The sequence below is a fragment of the Chiloscyllium punctatum genome, chromosome 31 (genome assembly GCF_047496795.1).
Source record: "Chiloscyllium punctatum isolate Juve2018m chromosome 31, sChiPun1.3, whole genome shotgun sequence".
NCBI lineage: Eukaryota > Metazoa > Chordata > Chondrichthyes > Orectolobiformes > Hemiscylliidae > Chiloscyllium > Chiloscyllium punctatum.
Genome location: NC_092769.1, coordinates 15,417,669 through 15,435,730, shown reverse-complemented (window position 1 = coordinate 15,435,730; position 18,062 = coordinate 15,417,669). Strand labels below are relative to the sequence as shown.

The window sequence follows — 18,062 nt, the reverse complement described above, 5'->3', positions numbered from 1 at the left end:
CATTTGAGTCAGAATTATAAAGAAAATAAGTCAATAAGGAAGGTTTATTTTCACAGAAACATACAGTCAACAGCATTTATCAACGTATTTGTTTCAATAGTGTCTCTGAATAAACAGATAAATACGTTTAATGGGAATCTGTTGACAATGAATGAGCCACAATTACATTGTTATCATAAGTTTTGGATTGGAAATCTATCAGAAAAAAAATCCTATATTCAGGACTAGCTTCATCTCGATAAATGTTACTCGTAGTATCCTCAGTCAGAAGAAATAAGGTGTCATCATGGGTCTGGAAAAGATCTAGTGTTTAAATTATAATAAGGTTTCTCTTACATATCTTTGGATCTGGTGAGACTGTGATGTTTGCTGTGATAATTAAACCTGAGAACAATTAGACACGTACAAAGTGTTTTTCACCGAACAGTAATTAGGTGGTCTTGAAGACCATTAGGAGTACTTTGACTTCAATAATGTTGAGCTGATTCCCATGATCAGGGAAATGTTTCACAACATTTTACCAAAATTCTGGATTCTAAGCATTCAATGGGTTTCGTACAAAACACCCTTCACTTGTCATAATTTTCAAGCGAGGTGTATAACGCTCAGACATTGGATGCAAGTCAAGGTGCCAGGAAGTCTGCTTCAAACTCTCCAAAGCACAACTCTCGGGCTGGTTGTGATTGGATCTCTCGAACCTTTGTGACCTCTTTGACTGGGCTTTCCACAGTTTTCTAGACCTGATTATTTTGTCTAATGTTTGATTTAGTTTGGCCTTTTTAGCTCCGATTTCTCCAGCTGTAGGAATATTTAGAATGTTCAATTATGGGCGATAGGTCACTTGACCTTAGTGGACAGGTAAAATATGGTTCACTTATTGTTTTAATAACGAATTGAGAATGAATCTTTTCATTTTAACAAATAAAAGTTTCAATTTTTTCGGTGGTTTGCAATGACATTGATTAGATACTCATTAAGAGAGATCAATTGACAATTATAAGCTATTTGCAGGATTAATGAATTGAAAAAGGATACAGACATCCAAAGATTTTTTTGAAAGGCATTGCTTTTTCATTCAAATATCTCGGATGTTCAAGAGGTCAATATAGCTGTTTATTGGTTCTCTTGCCCAGATAATAATTTATAATTCATATCGCTTTTATTGTGCCTGGAATTTTGAGATTTGTCTCAAAGTTAAGAAGAAAACGAGGAGCATTTAATATGAGAACTTGAGTGAATAGAAAGCACAGTAAAGTTAAATTACAGAGTGTGAGAAACACAGCTCACTCACTTCAATAATTTCAGTCCAAGACCAGATCTGAAGCAATCAGTATGTTTATTGGACGCTTGCAAGCGTGGTGCCTGGAATAAGGCACACAGTGTTTAGCAAATACATATCTTGTATAGGATTCACTACTCCAAATCGGGTGCCCATTACTATTGTTTCTCGCTTGCCTTATCCGGCCTTGTGCATAACAATGTACAAGTTTTATTTCGCCATTTCACCGGATCCTGCTGCGGCCCACTGTTAAGTATATCCTCCATCACCTCTATCTAAATCCATCACTTGTGACATTTCCTCCCTTTTCCCAACCATATTGATCCTTATGACCATTTAATTGGGGTTTGCTTTTGTGTTTTTGCAAAAGTGGGCAACAGATGCTTATAACTACTGCTTGTACAAGCATATTTGGCTTAACCTACATCCCACCAGCACCTTATCTCGTTGTCTGTAATATCTACCATTGTTTGCAGGCACGTTTCATTCTTGTATGCACATTTTAGCTAATACTAAAACAATTATATATTTCCTCCACATAATTTTCATTCTTGTTGATTCAGCTCTTGGTTGAAACAATTATACACTGGTGTGAGTGCATTTACCTTGCATAAATAATTATGATTGCAGAAGTAACACTGCTTTACCTAGATCCTACAATTTCCCCCTTTTTCTTTAATTACCATTTGTTATCTTCTGCACTTTTCTTTTAAGCATTGCCCCCAAAATTCACAAGCATCATTCCGGAGATTTCATCCATCTTGGTCTCACTCATCCCTCATTATTTAATCGACAAAGTTCCTCTGCCTGATTGCCTTTTCGGGGCATTTGTTTTATTAAAGCTGTCTCAATCAGTCTTTGGGTAAGTCCTCGTATACAGGGCATGATACAACAGCCAATGGCTACCAATACCCCGACTATTGCTATCAGGGAAGTAAGGATGGAAACCACCACCCCCTTCCATTTTCCAAACCATGATTCAATCCATCCCGTGAGAGATGTGTCTACTCCTGAACTCTCAGCCAGTTACTCTGCTAAGGCAGTCAATCCCCTTAATGCCCGAGTAATTTAACCAGCAGGTGTAGTGTTATTAGGAATAAAGTTGCAACAGCTTCCTCATGACATCACACACACACAGAGTTTTTCTGCTAAAATCATACCAAGGGCCATTCTGTTTTCCCATGCCATCCTACTTGTCACATCAAGCTGTTCTGATATTCCTTCAACTGCATCACTTGTATAATTTATAAATTTCTGTTGATTATAGAAAATGTAATTTATCCAATCTACACTTTCTGTGCCTCTCTTAACAATTCATCTAATGGTGTTTCGCTCCTCCCTTCTATCTTCAGTGTCTTTCTCTGTGTCTGGCCATACCTTTGTCACAAAATGTACTTTGAAAAGACCCACTGGGTCCTCAGGATTCATTCCAGAGTATTTCTGCATTGAGTCTCTTAATCTTTGTAAGAAAGCTAAGGGAGTCTCATCTTTCTCCTCTGTAACTTCAAAGGCTTTATTCAAATTCTGTGACTTCGGAACTGACACTCTTATACCTTTTAGCATCAGGTCTTTCAATTCCCTCGTTTCTTCCCTATGCTCTGGGTTTTTATTTTCCCACTGGGTGTCTCTGAGGGGAAACTCCGTCTCTTCCTGTCCAGTATCCCCATCCCCAATGGGAAGTTCCCTGTCCCATATTTTAATGGCTGCTCCTGGCAAAGTCCCCTTTCTTCCCCAGTAAATAGTATATTCAAAATAGACATTAACTCAGTCCACGTATACAGACAGGGCCCCAAGAATTGATCAATTTTTTCAGGCAACCTGACCGGATACTCAACCAGGACCTTCATCTCCTTTTTAAACGTTCTGACCTCCCCACTGGTGAAGGGGGCACTTACAAACCCAACCTCTTTGTACCCTATTGGTACCTCCCGTTCTTCCCCTTTTTTTTGCTTTTGTTTTTCCCCCTTAGGCTTTGGTTCAGATACTCCAGAGGCCTTCTTTACATCTACTTTATCTTCCCTTTCTTTTGCTGAGGATTGAGGGTCGGGAAAAACAACATCCCCGTCCACCGCCCCTTCGTCCTCCTCTTGAGGGTCATCCATTACCTGTCCCTGTCGGTCTGTCTCTCCTCCTCCCCCATTTTCACCTCATCTGATTTTATGGTACGTGGGGGGGCGGGGAGGGGGAGAGTGCAAGCAGGCAAATGGATCCCAGGGACTGGGTGGGGCAGAGGGGGAATCCTTTGTCTTTACTACCATCATTCCCAAACTGCCCTTCCAACAGGACACATAGTCCGCCTCCTCTTGACTAAAAGTTTGTTTTTTATTCGCATGCAAATCTAAATTCTGAAATACACAATCGTCATCCGAATATACTTTGGCCAGAAGACAGCCGGATGAAGAATTGGTTCTTTGGTCCATACTAAACAAAAATATTTAATCATTTTCTTTTTATCTTTTTCCCTTGTACAAGTCTTACTTGTCCATTCCCGCAACATCCTCCCCAACGGACTTTCAGGAGGAATGTTACCAGGGACGTTTTCTTCCTTTACTCCGTGACAGTTCGACTTACTCTGTCTACCCCCCATTTCTCGGGGCCCTCACCAGTCCCTCAGCAATTAAATACCCCTTTTCCCGGCCACCAAGGCAATACTTAAAAGTCAGTTTTCTGACGTTGTCTGTGCACAGAGTTGCCTGGCCCTTTTTTTCTCAAGTTTTTTATCGACCTCCTTTCACTGTCTGATTCAGATATCTCTCTTGTGGGATTCGTACCAGTCGCCCAAGGGAGCGGACAAAACCGGGACCAGAAACTGCTCCTCAATTGTGAATGGTGGGCATCTTCCCAGTGTCCAGGGCCAGCCACTCCTCCCGGGGATGGAAGAATATCCCGGACAATCCCCCAGTTGTGAGAAACTTCAATAATCTCAGTGCGAGACAAGATCTGAAGCAATCAGTATGTTTATTATATGCTTGCAATCGTGGTGCCTGAAATAGACACGCAGAGTTTAGCAAGTACATAGGAGTCACTACTCCAAACCCGGTGCCCATTACTATTGCTTCTCTCTTGCCTTATCCGGCGTTGTGCATAACAAAGTACAGGTTTTACTTGGCCTTTTCACCACATCCTGGCTGTGGTCAACTGTTAGGTATATCCTCATTCTCTGCGATCTATTTCACCCACTTATGACATTTCCTCCCTTTCCCCAAACATATTGAATCTTACGACTTTTTAATTGGGGTTTGTTTTCTGTTTTTGCAGAAATGGGAAACAAATGCTTGTAACTACTGCTTGTACAAGCATGTCTGGCTTAACCTATATCCTCACAGCACCTTAACTATTTGTCTGTACCATCCACCATTGTTTGCAGGCACCTTTCATTCTTGTTTGCACATTTTAGCTAATATGAAAACAATTATATATTTCCTTCACATAGGTATCATTCTTGTGGACTCAGCTCTTGATTGAAACAATTGTGCACTGCTGTGAATTCATTTACCTTGCATAAGTAATTATGATTGCAGAAGTAACAATACTTCACCTGTAACGCACAGTTGGTCGTGTAGTGAACAAAGAATAACAAAGAATACAGAAAATGTGCAGCCCAGCAATAGGCCCTTTGGACGGCCAAGCCTGAGCCAATCCAAATAAACTATCTAAACATGTCGTCCAATTTCTAAGCATCCATATCCCTCTGCTCCTCACTTACTTGTGCATCTGTCCAGGCGCACCTGAAATGAATCTACCATGTCTGCCTCTACTACCTCTGCTGGCAATGCATTCCAGCACCTACCACCCTCTGTGTAAAATAATTTCCATGTCTATCTCCCTTAAACGTTTCAACTCTCTCATTGAATGCTTGACCCCTCATTATTGAATCCTTCATCTTGGGAAAAAGCTTATCTCTATCCATTCTGTCTGTGCTTATCTCTCTCACCCTTCATGATATTGTAGACCTCAATCAGGTCCCCTCAATCTCGTTTTTTCTAATGAAACAGAAGTAACCTACTCAACCTCTCTTCAGAGCTTGCATCCTCCATACCTGGCGACATCTGCGTAAACCTTCTCCGCATTCTCTCCTAAACGTCCAAATAATTTTGGTAATTTGGCGACCAGAACGGTACAGAGTATTCTAAACGCGGCCGAACCAAACTCTTGTACAATTTTAGCAGGACTTGCCTCCTCTTATACTCAATGCCCTATCCGGTGAAGGCAAGCATGCCATATGCCTTCTTGACCACTCTATCCACCTGTGTAGTCACCTTCAGGGTACAAAGGAACTGAACTCCCAGATCTTTCTTATCATCAAGTTTACCCAAGGCTCTTCCGTTTATCGTATACCTGGCTCTGGAATTTGACTTCCCAAAATCATCACCTCACATTTGCTTGGATGGAACGCCATTTACCACTTCTCCGCTCAACTCTTCTGTTTATCTATATTCCCCTTCATTCTTTGACAGTCCCCTCTGTTTTCTGGCTACTCCACCAATCTTTGTGTCATCTGCAAATGTAGTGGTGAGATACTGGGCTAGCAACCCTTGGAGATTGGAACATGGCAGTTGTTCATCCCATGCAGCAAGGAACCATGTTTGGATGCTTGTTCCCAGTGAAGTACCACTGTTTCCTGATGTAGATCAATCATTCAAACTGTTTTTTGGGAGTAATGATTTAGACGTTTACTGATGATACATAGTCGTGCAGTTGACTATGATGGGTAATGTCAGGGGCCGCAGGGATGTATCCATCAGGTGGAAAGGAAAAATAGTGAATGGAATTGAATCCAGACCAATGAGTGGTAGTGAATTTGGGGAGTTGTAACAATAACAGTGAGGATTCTGAGTGGTGTACAGGAACAACGAGATCTTGGAGTGGACATTCACAGATCCCTGAAGAATGTTAGACAGGGAGATAAGTTGTTAGGGATGTTTTTTGGATATTTTCTGCTGTTGACCACAGACTGTGGATGATATTCGATCTTTAGCAACTGCCAGTTTAGGAAACAACTAAAGGAACGAGCACAAGTCTGGTCCATGCAATAATCTACATTTTTAAACATTGAAAGATGAAAGATAGAGGGCTGAAGTATCAATCTTTGCCCATCAAACTACTGCACCACTCAATGAATTTACCACTCATTCCTCTCCAGGTCATGCTGGTATGTACCTTAGAGGGTAATTTGCAAATGGTGAAGGTTCAGTGCATCTTCAACCTTGTCCTTATAGTCAGTACAACATTTGAGCTTTGAAGGTTCTGTCAATAAAGCCTAGATGACTTACTCCAGTGAATCTTCTATGTGGTGCACTCTGCTACAATTGTGCCTTAGCAGTTAATGGATGAAATATTCAGGTGTTGAACAATATACAGTTCAGTGACTGCATTGTCGTGGAGGGTGCCCAGTTCCTTCAGTGGTATTGAAGCTACACGCCCCTCGGCAAATGGAGAGAGTTCTGTTCAACATCTAATTTGTGTGTTGCAGACGATGTAGGCTTCACGGAGACAAGAGTTGAGTTAATAATCAAACAAAGTCGACCCACGGACAGGTTTTTGTCTTCAACTTCTTTATATGGGCGGTCAGGTTCCATTTCTCCTAAATACTAGCTTCCAGGACGATTACACGGAGGAATTCAGTTACATTGAAGCCATTGAATGTCAATCAAATATGATTAGATTCTCATTTGTCAGAGTTATCTTCGCTGTATTTGGTCCTGTGGGTCAATCCAATTCTAATCACTTTCTGATTTCAAGTTCCAATTCCCGTCGGCGCCTGAAATATCAACCCGTTTCCTCGCCGAAATTTCTCCACCTGTCTTAATAATATGTAAGGTACAGCACAGACTTACTAACATGTTGCTAACTCTGTATACAGTAGAACTTCGTGAAATGATTGGTGAGGCTGGGATTATTCTCCTTCAAACAAAGGACGAGGAGGGGAACTTTATAATCACATAATAACAATTATAAATGGGACCTTGACAGGGTAGATACGGGCAGGTGGCTTGCTCTGTGCTCTGAGGAGAGCACCAGAGGTCATAATCTCAGAATTAGATATTGCCCATTCAATTCAGAACTGAGGAGTAATTCCTTTGTTCAGGGGTCAAAGAATCTGTGGCAATTTCCAATAACCGCTGTTGAGACTGTGTGGTTGGGTATTTTCAAACTGTGCCAGATAGTTAATCAGAAAGATGATGAAACTTTGTCGAGCTAAGTGAGCAGAAAGGGATTCAAGACTAGCAGAGCAACTATGTTAAAAATCACACAACACCAGGTTATAGTCCAACAGGTTTAATTGGAAGCACACGAGCTTTCCGAGCGACGCTCCTTCATCAGGTGATAGTCAGGTGACTATCACCTGATGAAGGAGCATCGCTCCGAAAGCTAGTGCTTCCAATTAAACCTGTTGGACTATAACCTGGTGTTGTGTGATTTTTAACTTTGAACACCCCAGTCCAACACTGGCATCTCCAAATCAGATCATCCATGAGTTCGTTGAATGGTGGGGCAGACTCCTTGGGCTGAATAGCATACTTCCATTTGGTTTAACTTTTCGTCTAACGCCTTATTTTATTCATAAGTTCAGAAGTGTGAGGGGATGGGATGAAGTGACAGAAAAGGTTTATTAAACAGATCAGACAGATCAGGAACAAAGCTCATAAACTCAGGAAGAAAAAATGTGCTGCGACCTGGGGGCAACAAATGATACTGGGCACAGCACAGGTGGCTGTGTACAGAAGCTGTGATTGCTGAAGGAAGTTGCTCGATCTTATATAGTTGGCAACGTCAGTGATCACGCTGGATGATGGATCGTTGTATGATTCACACACAGCAGAAATTTGTGAAAGAATGAAAGGTTCGTTTCATTGGAGAAATTTTCTGCGGTTCCAATTCCGAGTGACTGTTTGAAATACTGATCAGATTTTTGTGTGAAGTATCAGGTTAAAATACTCATGAACAACCCCACTGGATAAACTTGTGCTCCCGATCTCTTGTTATTTTTTTCTCTTTGTTTCGATGTATAATCATAGAAAGACACGATGGAATGTCGGGCGGAAAGAAAAATGCTTTCCTTCTCATTACACCAATTTCATCTACAATTGAATAGAATGACTGCTCTTACTCTTCATTTCGACATTCATGTGGTGTCGATTATTTGTGAATCTCCTTTGCAGTGAAGGGCAAGAACAAGATTCTCGATCCAGTGTATACCAGACGTGGGAGGTGCAAAGGAAAACCGCGGTGCGTAAAGTTAGCAACCAGAGTGTGACTCGAACCCATGAATGTGGAGTACAGCGGTATAATAACCCAGCACCGTAATCTCACAGTCTCCTCTGCACATTTTGTCGTGGGGTGACATGTGACCTCATCAGGTTACATGTGCTGAAAGTCATGGATGAGAAAGTTCCAGAGCGGAGTCGAATCCACACCATTGTGTTACTGCTTTCACGAGAATTATAATAACAGCAAATTCCAATAAATAGCCATGCTGATCAGAATGAATAGCTGTCATTAATACATTGAGTCAGAACTGTGTCAGAATGAAACAGGACAAGAATTTTCCGTCATATTTACACTTACATTTGACTCATAATTACTTCAGTCACTTTCTCTCTCAGGTGAAGAAGCAGCCATGGTGAGTGAAATAAAGGCGATGTTGTCGCTCAATGGCCTTTCTCATATGGCTGAACATGAATTGGATTAAATCGCAAGAAATGCTGATTTGTTCATTTCATTTTAATTTTGCTGAATTCTCACAATGTTCGTTGTAATTATCAGAAGTTAATTAGATATATCTCATTGGAACGATTAATGTTGTATTCAAATTTGCTCTGACTTTATTTCAGCTTAAGGAAAATACTGCTTAGAAAAACAAAGGGTTAAAGCGCAAAAGAAAACCCACCAGTTTTGTTGCTCGTTGCTTTGGCAGATTTCACTGAGTATTAAATGGATCAAACATCATGGTGTTTGTTCTCACATCCTTAACGCATGTGATGAAAGCAGGAAGTCGATCTCCAAGCAACTGGTCACTTCCTATGCATTATGTTCCGTTCACAATAAATAAAATTCCACTCAGTTCCATTTACAATGCTTTAGGTGGAATATTATGCCAAATCTTTCAAAATGCAGAGTTTTGGAACCGAATCTTATTCAGTTGCACACATGAAAGAAATTTCTTTACATTTAAAGACAACCAACTTAGACATTGTTTCCCTGCAACTTCTGACCGACTACACCCCAACCCTACACCTTCACCTAGCCACACGCTGTCTCTCTCCTTGTGAAATTTATTCCTTGTATGTCACCAAATGTGCCTTTCCAAATATTTTGAAAAACAGATTCTCGGAGTGACAGCGATTCATTTCTCATCATTTCTTTGTCCTTCAAAGGTTTTTATTAAAGGCTTTGAATGCCTGACATCTCGATGTTTACTGACTTGAAAGAGGGAATTTTCCACCTATTTACTCTGTCCAAACATTTCATAAGCTGAATAAATCCAATTAAGTCTTCCTTGGTTCAGGGATAATGGTTCTCAATTTTTCAAGAAGACAAGTGAATAAAATCTCATCCTCAGTACAGCTCCATCAGCATCTTCTCTAATGGCTAACCCTAGTAAATAGCGTCATTATCAATTCATAGAATCATGGAATACGACAGTGCAGAAAGAGCATTTCAGTCAATCGAGCCAGTGTCGACTCTCTGAAGAGCATCTCACCCAGATCCAGCTCCCCTCGCTATTTCCTGATATTTCACCTGAAGAAGGGGAATCCCTCCCCCTTATGATTTCAAATAAACCTGTTGGAGTATAACCTGACGTCCTGTGACTTCTGACCTTATCCCCACCTTCCCCGTGGCTAATTCACCTAACTTACTTAATTCAGTCCTGGACACGAGAGGTCAATTTAACTTTGCCAATCAACCTAACCGTCACACTGAATAGCAGTGCGAATTACTGAGACAATGTTCCATCATACTGAGCAAATGCTGTATCATTTTTAATGGCTTTATACCCTGGTTACAGCCTCATCAAAACAAATGAACCCAAATTCAATGTATTGAAACGCTAATCTGTCCTTTACAATTTCATTCGTGCTGCGGGAAATGTTTCTGCACTCATATTTGAATGCGTTTATGTTGTTTCTTCCTCGGCTTCCTGCTTCTAGTAAACACTTCAATCCGGAACAAGTCTGTCAAACGTTCTTCATTCCAACGCAGTCACAAGGTGAAGTTTGCAGAAGTCACGTGTTTGGCTGTTCACTGACACTCTGCCTCCCTGAGACTTGCAGCCCTTTCTCACACTAATTCAGGCAGCACTGTCCTTCCTGTAACATGCCCCATCGAGAATGGAACGACAAGTATCAATACCCGCACTTGGGAATGGAGCGACAGTTTTAAAACGTTTACACTGTCCCCAGCAGAAAATTGAGCCCTGTGAGAGGCGGGGCAGCTAACCATTATACTACTGAGGACAAGAGTGTCAAAGGAGGCCCTTCAAATGTGGCCACACTTGTCAAAAACAACTGCCTAATTAACTGAATCCCATTTCACAATGCTTACCCCACTGCCTTAAATGTCTTGGCTTCAAAAGTTCATATCTGAATATTTATTCAGGTTATAAGGGTTTCTGCCGCTCTGAAATATGCAGACAGTGTATTCCAAATTCCAACCACCCACTGGCTGATAAAGCTTTTCCGCACATCTTCTCAAAGCTTTCTGTCTTTCTCCTTAAGTCTCTGGCCCCTGCTAATCGATCCCTCCATCAATGGGAAACTCGTTCAGTCAACCCTGTCCATACCCTAACTCAATCATGTCTTGTCTACATCTCCTTTACACTGCGACAAACACTCCACTCTGTCCTGTCTTTCTTCACAACTGAAACTCTTCAGCCCAAACAATATCCCGGGAAATATCTCCTGCAATTTTCTCAGTGTGATCACATCCCTGCTATAATGTGACTTGCAAAACTGCACACAACACTCCTGCTTGAGCTTAATGAGCATTTGTTTCAAAATTTCTGGATTAGTGTGAGGGCGATTCTGGCTAAGCAGAATGTATTACCCATTCCGAATTGCCCAGAGGACAGTTGAGACTCAACCATATTGTTATGAGTCTGAAGTCACATGCAGCCCAGACCAAGTAAGGATAGCAAATTCAATCCCGAAATGACATCAGTGAAACAGATTTTGTTTTCAACAATTGTCAATGGATCTATAGTAGTCATTAGATTCTTCCTTGCAGATATTTTTTGAATCCAAATTTGACGATCATGACATGGTGGGATTCAAGCCCGAGTACCCAGACTATTACCTCGGTCTCTGGATTATCAGTCCTATGAAATTATCACAAGACCAACGCAGAAAGCCATAAAAGCTGATCTTTTCCAATGAAATGTCTTTTCACCAAAACTGCCCTGGGTATTTTCCATGAGCCTGACGCTACAATTGTATCTGGCCTATGTCAGTAAAAGCTGCTACATGGAGATTGACTTCACAACCCCGGTATCCAAATGGATCGACTTGTTTGAAGCTCCCGATGGTGGGATTGGGGCACGTTCACCCAACAACAGTAACCACAGCAGCAGCACAGAGAGAACAGTATGAATGTGAAAGAGAGTGATAGATTGTGCATTGCCTCAGAGAAATGGGGGGAGGGACGGTCAGGAGGTTTAATGATCGTGGGAAGGACCGGAATCTCTGACAACGGGTGCGTTTGAATTCTGATATATGAAACGCAGAGATGCGAGAGAGCGGAACTTGAAGGTAAAACAATTAATTTATTAACGTGTGTCACAAAAAGGACAACGGAGAGAACACTTAGTGCCGTGATTTGGTTTCAAATCGAGGTTGCTGTGGTCACAATGCAAGATACCGACAACCACGATCACAGTAACCACAGAACAGGATGCTTGCAAGCAGAAATAAGTACACTAGCAGAGGAAATGTTCGGAAGAACAGCAAATGTACAATATCAGTACTCAGCGAACAGTGACAGACATGTGGGAACTGAGAATGAGCTGAATCTATCAGCTGGATGTCCTCAGAGGCTGTGGAGATCCCTTGAATGAGAATGTTGAAAACTGAGATTGATCGATTTCGACAAAACATCCAAGACTCGAGGGGCCATACAGGGTATTGTTGAAATGTTTGCTTCAATAGCATTTTAGCTTAACATCGGCACAGCCGCCCAGATCCAACCGGAAATGGGGATGGGAATGTGTGCGCGGAGTTACTCTCTGGTTCCAGTGATGCAATAGGTGAGCGTGCTGTACTTCTACGATGGTATAGAGGCGCAAGAAATTCCTTGGTTGAGTGTGCTCCTGCTCAAGGGAACGGTTGTTCCCGTTTATAGTCTCATAGCGATTTCCAGTGCATCTTGCTAAGACAGCTGAGTGGCACAAGTGGAGCGTGTTCAGCCCTGAACTTTGCAGTGGTGGGTTTAAAAGATGATTTTTCTATTTGGATCTGTGTTTCCAACACTGGTGGTGGCAGCTACATTTGCTTGCATTAGCTCAGTATCAGTTTCTTCCACACAGTCAAGATTTCAACCTGGAGAAGGTGGTGTTGGGGTAATATTTTAAACTCGTCATCCTTGGGGGTTGGAACACGGAAAGGGTGATGTTTAAGTTCGACGAATAAAACCTGAAATGCAAGCCTGACCTCAGGAACAGAGATCATGACTTTAATTTGCTGCAATCTCATTCATCCATGTCCCTTATGCAGGGGATTCTACCATCTTCACCCAGTCCTGCCTACGAGAGACTCCAGGACCAGAAAAAAAAACATTAGCTGACCCTTAATCCAAGAATCCCCACTGTGAGGGAAGCAGACTTGTCGGCCCTTCCAGTCCACACATTCATCCGAAGCGCATCACACCAGACCCCACGGTACTCCCTGTCCCATAAGCCTGCATTTTCCATTGTTGATCCCTGTAACTGGCACATCTTAAGTCAGAGGGAGAAATAAAAACACAAACACACAGAGAATGTGCAGACTGCCCACAGACAGACACCCGAGGCTGGGATCGCACCCGGGTTTGTGGTGCAGCCAGACAGCAACGAACGAGGGGCGAAGAATAAATGTTGTCCTGACCAGTGATACTCACACCCTGTGGGTTAATGAGAAACAATGAAAACACCTTAACAACATGGAAAACGGGATTTGTATCTGTGTGGACACAATTTGAAAGGATCGTTCACCCTGGGTAGAAAAAAAAAGACGATGATACCACAGAAAAAGCAGGGCAATGTGGGAACTTCTGGAAGAGATTCAATTAACCACAGAAATGGAAACTCATTTAATCAGTAACACTGGGGAGAGACCGTTCACCACTCCCATGTGTGGGAAGGGATCACTGAGCAAAACAAACTCCGAGACGCCAGCAGGACTACATATCCTATCAGTTGTTCGATTATGGGCGGCACGGTGGCACAGTGGTTAGCACTGCTGCCTCACAGCGCCGGAGACCCGGGTTCAATTCCCGCCTCAGGCGACTGACTGTGTGGAGTTTGCACGTTCTCCCCGTGTCTGCGTGGGTTTCCTCCGGGTGCTCCGGTTTCCTCCCACAGTCCAAAGATGTGCAGATCAGGTGAATTGGCCATGCTAAATTGCCCGTAGTGTTAGGTAAGGGGTAGATGTAGATGTAGGGGTATTGGTGGGTTACGCTTCGGCGGGGCAGTGTGTGGACTTGTTGGGCCGAAGGGCCTGTTTCCACACTGTAAGTAATCTAATCTATGCTATCAATGCTGCTGTTAATCCCAAACAGCTATTTGCTCCATAGCGTCAATCATAGAGTCATACAGCATGAAAACAGGCCCGTCAGTCCAAACAATCCATGCTGTACATACTGCCAAACTAACCTTGTCACATCTGCCTCCTCCTGTACCCGTTAAGTGGTTATAATGCCCTTGTAGTTTTATTACTGTGTTGTTAATCCAAAAAAACAGGTAATATTTTGGGCACAAAGAATTCAAGTCCTGGCATGACAGATGGTGGAGTTTGAATTCAATACGCACCTGGAATTGAAGAGTCTCTTGATGACCTGAATCAGTTGTGTGGAAAATCCCATCTGATTCACTCATGCCAGTTCGGGAAGCAAACTGCCATATTCATCTGCTCTGTCTCACAGGAGACTCCAGATGGATAATACCGTGGTTGACTCTTAAGTGTCCTCTGGGAAATAACTGACGTACTCGGCATGAATACATTTATTTTAAAAATCCCACTTTCCCATTCATGTTTGGAATCAATTGCCCATTAAATGTTGCAAACGTACGCTCATCCATTACTTCCTCAGCAAGTTAATTACACACGTTAAACACCTTCCCTATAAAAATGCCGCACGTCTTTTTTTTTAAAATCTCTTTTCATCTTAAACATATGCCCTCTCGTCTTGAAATCCCCCTCCTGGGAAAAGGCAGCTATCATTAACTCTAAACTTGTCTCTCAATAATTCATAAACTTCTGTCAGGTCGCCGTTCAAACCCCTAACCGAGAGTGAAAACAGTCTCAACTAGGAGAAAGTGAGAACTGCAGATGAGAGATCAGAGTCGAGAGTGTTGTGCTGGGAAAGCACAGCAGATCAGGCAGCATTTGAGGAGCAGGAGAATCGACGTTTCGGGAAAGAGCCTGATGAACGACACTTGCGCGAAAAAAAAATATTCTCCCGCTCCTCGGATGCTGCCTTACCTGATGTGGTTTTCCAGCACCCCAATCTCGAATCTGAAAATAGTCTCAGCCTATCAAGCCTTTCATTATAACTCAAAACGTCCACTAGCAACAAGCGTGCACACCTTTTGTGGACCTATTCAAGCTGAATAATATCATTCCCACAACTGGGCGACCAGAACTGGACATAAAATTCCAGAAGACGCCTCAACAATGTCCTGCAAAACTTCAACATAACGTCCCAACTACTATACACAAAGGACTGAGCAATGAAGGGACGTATGTTAAATGCCTTTGAACCATCTTGTCTGTTGGTAATGCAAATTACAAGGAATTATGTACCTGCACTCCGAGCTTCCCTGTTCTCCAACATCCGCAAAGCCATACTCTTTTTGTTGTACCAAAATGCAATACCTTCCATTTATCCAGATTGAACTCCATGTTACATTTTTCAGTCCAACGACTCATTGGATTAAGATCCTTTTGAAATTTAGATCATCTTCCTCACTGTCTACAATTCTGGTGTCACCTGCAAACCTATGAAGCATGTCTGCAGTGAGTTCCACTGTTTTCTCATATAGATCAATGTTTCATATTTACTTGTAGTTGCCGTGATTTAGCAGTGTGCAGATCATAGAACAGTTAGTCATGCAATTAACCATGAGAAAGAAAGCTGCAGACTACAGGGAGATATAAAACAATTGGAAATAAAAATGGTGAAAGCAATTCATTCCACGGAAGTGGGTGATAATGAAGCAAATTTAAACTTCAAACCAGCTGCTCACGCTCCAGTTGTGGCACTCAGCTGTCTCAGCAAGATGCACTGTAGATCGCTGTTATTATAAACGGGAACAGATTTTCCCTTCTGCCCCGCTTTTGACCAGGAGCACTCCCAATCTTGGAATTGCTTGCGCCTCTAAACCATCATAGAAATACCTTGCATTCTCCGGTTGCCTCTCTTGAGCCATCGAGTATCTCTGCGACCTCATTCCCATCTTGATTTCAAGTTGGTTATTCGCGACTGCGCCACTCAGTTCCTCTGATTCTGGGGCAGGGAACTGGGACAATGTGGCAGCAGTGGTTACTGCCTTGTGTGGGGAAACTCGAGAAGTCACCGATGTTAAACTGCATTGCTATTGAAGCATACATTTCAACAAAAGCTTGGTAAAAACAATGACTGCAGATGCTGGAAATTAGATTCTGGATTAGTGGTGCTGGAAGAGCACAGCAGTTCAGGCAGCATCCGAGGAGCAGTAAAATCGACGTTTCGGGCAAAAGCTCGTCATCAAGAATTCAGGCAGAGAGCCTGAAGGGTGGAGAGATCAGTGAGAGGAGGGAGGGGGTGGGGAGAAAGTAGCATAGAGTACAATAGTTAAGTGGGGGAGGGGATGAAGGTGATAGGTCGGGGGGAAGGGTGGAATGGATAGGTGGAATAGATGATAGGCAGGTAGGACAAGTCAGGACAAGTCATGGGGACAGTGCTGAGCTGGAAGTTTGGAAATGGGGTGAGGTGGGGGAAGGGGAAATGAGGAAACTGTTGAAGTCCACATTGATGTCCCCGGAGTCTTTGATGTTTTGGAGAAATCTATTTATCTCAGCCTTCAACACATTAATGATGGAATCACCACAGCCACTGGGTGAACCGATATTAAACGGTCAGCCCATTCTGAGTTCCCACATATCTGCCACTGTTCGCTAAGCACTGATATTGTGGATTTGGTGCTCTGCCTAACATTTCTTATGATATTGTACTTATTGCGTGAGCTCTGTGTGTTCGTCTGTGGGTTGCCGTGATCGTATAGTGGTTAGTATTCTGCGTTGTGGCCGCAGCAACCTCGGTTCGAATCCGAGTCACGGCAGTAACAGCTCTGTGTGTCCCAGTCTTTTGTGAAACACAAAGGAATCAGTTGTTTTAAAGTTTTGATTTTCTCCAAGGTGATTGTTTTTTTTCCTTCAAGCTCTGCTCGCTCACATCTCTGTGTTTCATATGTCAGAATTCAAGTCCACCCGTTCTCAGAGATTTCTTCCCTCCTACGATCACGAACCGAACTTTCCATCCCATACCCATTTCATTAATTTGGAGATGCTGGTGTTGGACTGTGGAGTACAAAGTTAAAAATGACCCAAAACCAGGTTATGGTCTTACAGGTTTAATGGAAGCACTAGCTTTCGGAGCGCAGCTCTTTCATCATGTGTTTGAGGAGTCATTTCCTATTTCATTAAGGCACTGCAGAATCTAATACAGACTCTCACGTTGATACCGATCAGTCTGTATGGCTGCAGTCACTGTTGCTGGGTGAACGTGCTCCAACCCCACCATCGGGACCTGCAGACCATTTGATCCATTTGGTTACCACTGTTGTGAGTTCAATGCTCATGTAGCAGCTTTTACTGATGTGGACCAGATATTATTGCGGGGGGTCAAGCTCAGAAAATTGGCACAAAACAGTATCGGGGAAAAGCGACTTAATTGGATAAGATCAGTTTCACTGCTTTTCTGCAATGGCCAAGCGCTATTACCACTGAACACTGAACTATTAATTCAGACACCTGGGACCTGGGTTTGACTCCGACCATGCTCGGTGGTAGAATTGGGATTCAATAAATATCCGGAATTACGAATCTTATAACTCCTATATATCCATGTTCAATTGTTGAGAAAAAACAAATCCATCTGACGCCATTTAAGGAATGAAACTGTCATTCTTACCTGCTCGGGCCTCCATGTCACTCCACACTCACTACAATATGGTTGAGTCTCAACTGCCCGCTGTGCAATTAGGGATAGCAATCAATACTGCCGAGACAGCGACGCCCTCATACTGTAACAGAACAGGAAAAAATAGTTCATTCGGCCCTAGCTAGATTACTGTGTGCAGTTCTGCAATTCAGAGTACTGCATGGATGTGATCGCACTGGGAACGTTGCAGTAGAGATTCACTGGGATATTGTCTGGGCTGAAAAGTTTCAGTTGTGAGGAGAGATTGGACAGACTGGGGTTGTTTGTCGCCGAGCGGAGGAGATTGGAGAAGACATGACTGAGATGTACTAAATGCTGAGGGATATGGATGGGATAGACTGAAAGAAGCCTTTGTTATTGATGGAGGGATGGAACACTGGGGCCAAGAGAT

The 18,062-nt window shown here is 42.6% G+C and overlaps 1 non-coding gene across 1 annotated transcript; it reads left to right on the top strand.

Annotated features, from left to right (window-relative positions):
- Positions 1–16,718: 16,718 nt before the first annotated feature.
- Positions 16,719–16,790, top strand: trnah-gug (transfer RNA histidin (anticodon GUG)). Its single transcript has one exon. It is a non-coding gene; the product is annotated as a tRNA-His (tRNA).
- The last annotated feature ends 1,272 nt before the right edge of the window (positions 16,791–18,062 follow it).